This window comes from Ips typographus, linkage group LG16 (assembly GCF_016097725.1).
Source record: "Ips typographus isolate SLU linkage group LG16, UJ_Ityp_2.0, whole genome shotgun sequence".
Taxonomy (NCBI): domain Eukaryota; kingdom Metazoa; phylum Arthropoda; class Insecta; order Coleoptera; family Curculionidae; genus Ips; species Ips typographus.
In genome coordinates this window covers 2,783,106-2,788,777 of record NC_138437.1, presented here as the reverse complement: position 1 = coordinate 2,788,777, position 5,672 = coordinate 2,783,106, and positions in this window count along the sequence as shown.

The following is a 5,672-nucleotide window of genomic DNA, read 5'->3' as shown; positions in this document are numbered from 1 at the left end:
TTTTAGTGGTTTTATTTTTTACCATTGTTTTTAAAGGCTTGTTCAGGATGGTAACTAAATATGTATTTGAGATTAGTTGTTTTTTACACTGTTTTATTAATTAAGTTTAGTGCATAAATGTAGTCTTCAATTAAGGAACCAAACTAATGGAATAAATGGACCGTCATTATAGTATTTTTCCTTTATGTTAGTAATGCTTCATTAGATTGTCACATTTTACACTTTGAAACTCAACTTATAACGTATTTGTGAAAAAAATATTGTATGATTAACTTTTCTAAACCAAAATAATAATAGCAGCTATTTCACGCTATTAGTATTGAACTTGTCTTATATCTTTCCAAAATATTTGGTACATTAAGAGATATTTTTGGTTTGATCAATAAAACATAAATCCCAAAATTGGCTAGCAGATGGCGCACTGTGCTTTGGTGGGCACTTTACAAAAATGCCGCAATACTTTGAGACATATAATTTATGTAGGTACAAGGATTTTTTCAGCTAGATAATTAAAATACTCTTCGGGGGAGTAGAAAGCTTGACTAGTAAGGAAATTTTTATTCGAATTTTAAACACACACAGTGGCAACTTTTTAAAGCATTAAAATATTGAATCGCCAAATCCCCCGGGCCATCCCGACACCTTTGCAGGCGCCTGTAAGCCAGAACCAGATCATCCCCGGCACGAGTGCTATAGGTATGCATTTCCCGATGAGTTGGAAAAAGGTCAAGGCTTTCCCTCACATACACCAGGCACGCAAACAAATAAAAACAAGGCACAGTCAAAACCCTCAAATCAATGAAGGCACTTTTGCAGTCCTCTCTATAACTCAAACCAGACACTACCCTCACAGCCCTCCTCTGCAGTCCGAAAACCCTGTGCCTCCCCGCCGAATGTACCCATGCAAGGATTGCATAGCTGATGTGTGTATGAAAAACTGCGAAATAAGCTGCTCGTATTACACCAGCAGAGAAACACCGTGAGAGATGCCGGAGATGATAGACGCCCATGGTAAGTTTTCCTGCAAGGGCATCAACATGCTCACACCACTGTAGTTTGGGATCCAAGGTCACCCCCAGAAATGCCACTGCCGGGACTTTTGGTGTGTCCAACAATTCTCTAAGGGAGAAAACTACCATCTGTGTCTTCTCTGCATTCAGCAGCAGCTGTGCCAACCTGGCAGCCCTCAACCCCTCACCCAACGCATAAGCAGAAAGAGAAACAGTGGTGTCATCAGCAAAGAGGTTGTATTTAACCGTTTGGTCATTGATATATATTAAAAACAATATAGGCCCAAGAATTGACCCTTGGGGGACACCTATGTTAATCTCACTCACCGCCGAAGACACCCCTGCCCACTTGATGCCTGCGTTCCAGGTATGAAATTCAACACTCGTGGTGTCAAAATTGAAATATTTAAGTTTGAGAAGGAGGATACCATGATCGACACAGTCAAAGGCCTTGATCAAATCCAAAAACAAAACAGGGTCATACTGCTTGTGGAATTATTGTGAAAGGCGTCTAAAATAGCAGATACAGGATCTACGATGCCCTGAACTGTACTTCTCTTTTTTCTGAAACCAAACTGACTTGGAGAAAAAATATTTTCAGTATTGAAGAAATCCACCATTTGAATGACGATGGAATGAAACCACAGGCAGAAGAGATTGGCCTGTAGTTTTCAGGTTGACCCGGATCCCCCTTTTTAAAGATTGGAACCCCCTTTTTAACTCTTTCCAAACATAGATTTATTAATTTGGTCAGAGGTAAAAGTATTTCATTTTTGACTGATCTTAAAAGGCGCACATTAAGGTCATATTATGTCTCGACTGGGTTTGATTGCTCAGCTGGTTTAAATAAACCTCCCTTGGTTCTCTTCTTAAGGTTCAATAAATAGCATGTTTGCAGTAACATGAACATATACAGGGTGTCCCACGACGAAAGGCCTCGATTGATATTGGAAAAAGTATAAATAGGAGAGTTTTGAAAATTTGGTAGGATACTGATGTGGGCATGCCCAATCCAACTAAAATATTTTCAAGATGGTTGCACTTCCGCTTATACCGGAAGTCGATCACAACTTTCTTATTTTAAATAGAACACCCTATATATTATTACATATTTGGATTCCTCACAAAATTCTGACCAACTTTTGTATAGAATGCCCTATGCCTATCTCTAGCCGTTTTCGAAATATTTGATGTTTTTCCAAAAAAGTGACAGTTGCAACGCTCAACATATTTTTGTACTATGTTAAAACCGTATTTCATTTTGCAATGAAACTTTGGGTTATTGTAAATAAAGGATCGTTTTATTAAACTGAGGGTGCGTAACGACTCATTTGTATACAGGGTCGTCAAAAAAAAATCATAAAGTTGCCACTAAAAAAAATGAAAAATATCAAGTTTTTTAAATAGAAACCCACATTTTTTATGACGGAATCATTTTGAGCATTAAAAATTACTATAAGTTTCAATTTACTTGCCTATACCTAAATCCAACCCATTTCGTTTTATTTGAGAATAAACATTTTTTTATTATGCTGCACAGTTGGGATTATGTGGTGTTCTAGTTGGTCATGCTTTTGACACACGGTGATATTGAAGACCTGCAGGGCATGTTAATAACACTAGTTTTGAGTGTTTTGACAACTGCAAATATGCCGTCGCGGTTACGTTATTCAAACCAAGATTACTTAAATCTGTTTTTTATTTACGGAGAATGTGATAAAGTTGTGAGTAGAACATGTGAGGTATTTGCCGCTCGTTATCCAGAAAAACCGAAGCCATCACGAAAAGCTGTCAAGCAAATAATTGAAAATTTTAAGAATACGGGATCTGTGAAGATAAAAGCTATTAAAACAAAACCAATCCTTAATAATACAAATGTAGAAATTGCAATTTCTAACCAACTTTTGTGTACAATGCCCTATTCCTATCTCTAGCCGTTTTCAAAATATTTGATGTTTTTCCAAAAAAGTGACAGTTGCAACGCTCAACATAACATGCTTTGCAGTTCTCCAATATCACCGTGTGTCAAAAGCATGGCTAACTAGAGTACCAGCTAATCCCAACCATGCAGCCTAATAAAAAAATGTTTATTCTCAAATAAAACAAAATCGGTTGGATTTAGGTATAGGCAAGTAAATTGAAACTTATAGTAATTTTTAATGCTCAAAATGATTCCGTCATAAAAAATGTGGGTTTCTATTTAAAAAACTTGAGATTTTTCATTTTTTTTAGTGGCAACTTTATGATTTTTTTTTGACGACCCTGTATACAAATGAGTCGTTACGCACCCTCAGTTTAATAAAACGATCCTTTATTTACAATAACCCAAAGTTTCATCGCAAAATGAAATACGGTTTTAACATAGTACAAAAATATGTTGAGCGTTGCAACTGTCACTTTTTTGGAAAAACATCAAATATTTCGAAAAGGGCTAGAGATAGGCATAGGGCATTCTATACAAAAGTTGGTCAGAATTTTGTGAGGAATCCAAATATGTAATAATATATAGGGTGTTCTATTTAAAATAAGAAAGTTGTGATCGACTTCCGGTATAAGCGGAAGTGCAACCATCTTGAAAATATTTTAGTTGGATTGGGCATGCCCACATCAGTATCCTACCAAATTTTCAAAACTCTCCTATTTATACTTTTTCCAATATCAATCGAGGTCTTTCGTCGTGGGACACCCTGTATATATATATAAACAATCTTTATTTTTCAAAAGAAAAAACGGCTATCGACCGTTACGGTCTTTCTGCCTATGTATACATGGTTTTTTTTATATGTACAGGTTATCTTATTTCTAATTATCTAACAAAAAAAAAAAAAAATAGTTTCAATTAAAATGTTCTAACAGGGTGAGAGCGGGGAAAAGGTAACGGGATTGTCTGGTCTGTCTTGTTATGCATAGTGGATTTACAATTGTCCAGTTGTTTGGGTTATTTTTCCACTTGGTTTGTAGTTGTATGAGTCTGTCAGTTATTTTAGTCATGTTCGTACGTTCGTAGAGAAGTTGGTTGGATGGGTTGTGTAGTGGGTTTGCAGGATGTCGTATTTTTGTTATTAGTCTTAGAGCAATCTGTTCAGTAATTTGTGTATATTTTTTAGTCTTGTCCGTAGCGTTTGCTCTAAGTAAGTGTCCGTAGTCCAGGACCGGTCTACAGATGGATTTGTATATTTGAGTTGCCGTTTTGGTACTGATGCCTTTGTTTTTGTATGTTAGTGACCTAAAGTGTTTTGTTCTTTTAACTATTTCAGTCCGGACATTTTTAAGGTGTTTTGTGAATTTTAGTTTTTGGTCCAGTGATATCCCTAAGTATTTTACGTCTTGTTTGGGATCAGTTATGTGTCCGTCTGCGGTTATGTTTGGTGAGTCGTTTTTTATTTGATGGTTCAGTAATAAAAGCTGGTTTTTAGTTGCGTTGGGCGTTAGTCTCCATCTGTAGAACCATGTCATGATGTCGTCAGTAAATGATTGTAGTTTTAAAACTGCTTTTGTCGTAGTTTTGTCATGAACAATAAGTGCAGTGTCGTCTGCGTATTGTAATATGTATGCTGTTTTGTCAATTTGATTTTTGTCTTGCTTGTTATGGTTGTATATGTCATGGCAGTATAGACTATAGAGTAAAGGTGAGAGGTGAACCTTGCGGTAATCCCTGCTCAGGGTAACATGAACATTTTTTCCATTAATTCGAATTGCTGAAGGTCACGGACGAAAAGAATTTGACATAAATTCTTTTTAGTGATTGTTTTCAATGTGAAAATAGCATCTTTAAGGTCACGTGACTATTTTCAAGCGTCGAATCGAATCTTGAAAGTCACTTATTGACTCTTCGATTGTTGCAGTCACGTAACCATATTTAAGTCACGTATTAATTTTTTTGACTAATGGAAATTTCTGTCTGGAAAAAGTCACGTGACTGTTTTTAATGTCAAATAGCATCCTTAAAGTCACGTTTCATCATCATTTTTTATAATTTTTACAATTAAAAGGGCCCTAAAAAAGGTCAGAGTTGACTATTTCCAAGTGTCGAATGGAATCCTGAGGTCACTTGACTGTACTTACGGTTAAAATAGCACCTTGCAGTCATGTGACGATATTTAAGGTCTAAGTGTGGTTCTGAAGGTCACGTGGTAATTTTTTCGATTGAAAGGAAATTCAGAAAAAAGATCAGGTGATTGTTTTCAACTGTCAAATTTACACAAAAAGATCACGTGACGTGATTTTTATTATAATTTTAATTTGTTTGTGCAAATTTTTAAATGAAACTAAAATAATTTTTACACCGGCGGTTAGCTTTTTTTTAATTATTGTTATACGGGGGCCCTTCACAAGCTTAACCGAAGAACCCAGGTATGATACTGATTATAATAAATAAGAAAAAATAATTCTAAAGAATTACAATTTGTTTTAGAAAAAGGCGACAGTCATGAGATATCGATATGCATTTAAATCACCTCACTCCATGTATTTATTGATTTAAGATGCAGTTTCCTGTAATAAAAAAAATCTACGTTAATGTTGGATGGCGCTCAATGCTTGATCTTAAATTTTCAGCCGATGAGAAAAGGTTTTTCCGAGAAAAGTGAGAGAGAAAACGATCCCAAAATTTCCTGACTTATACCCAAAAGATAAGAGATAAGCGTTGTACATAATTTCTGA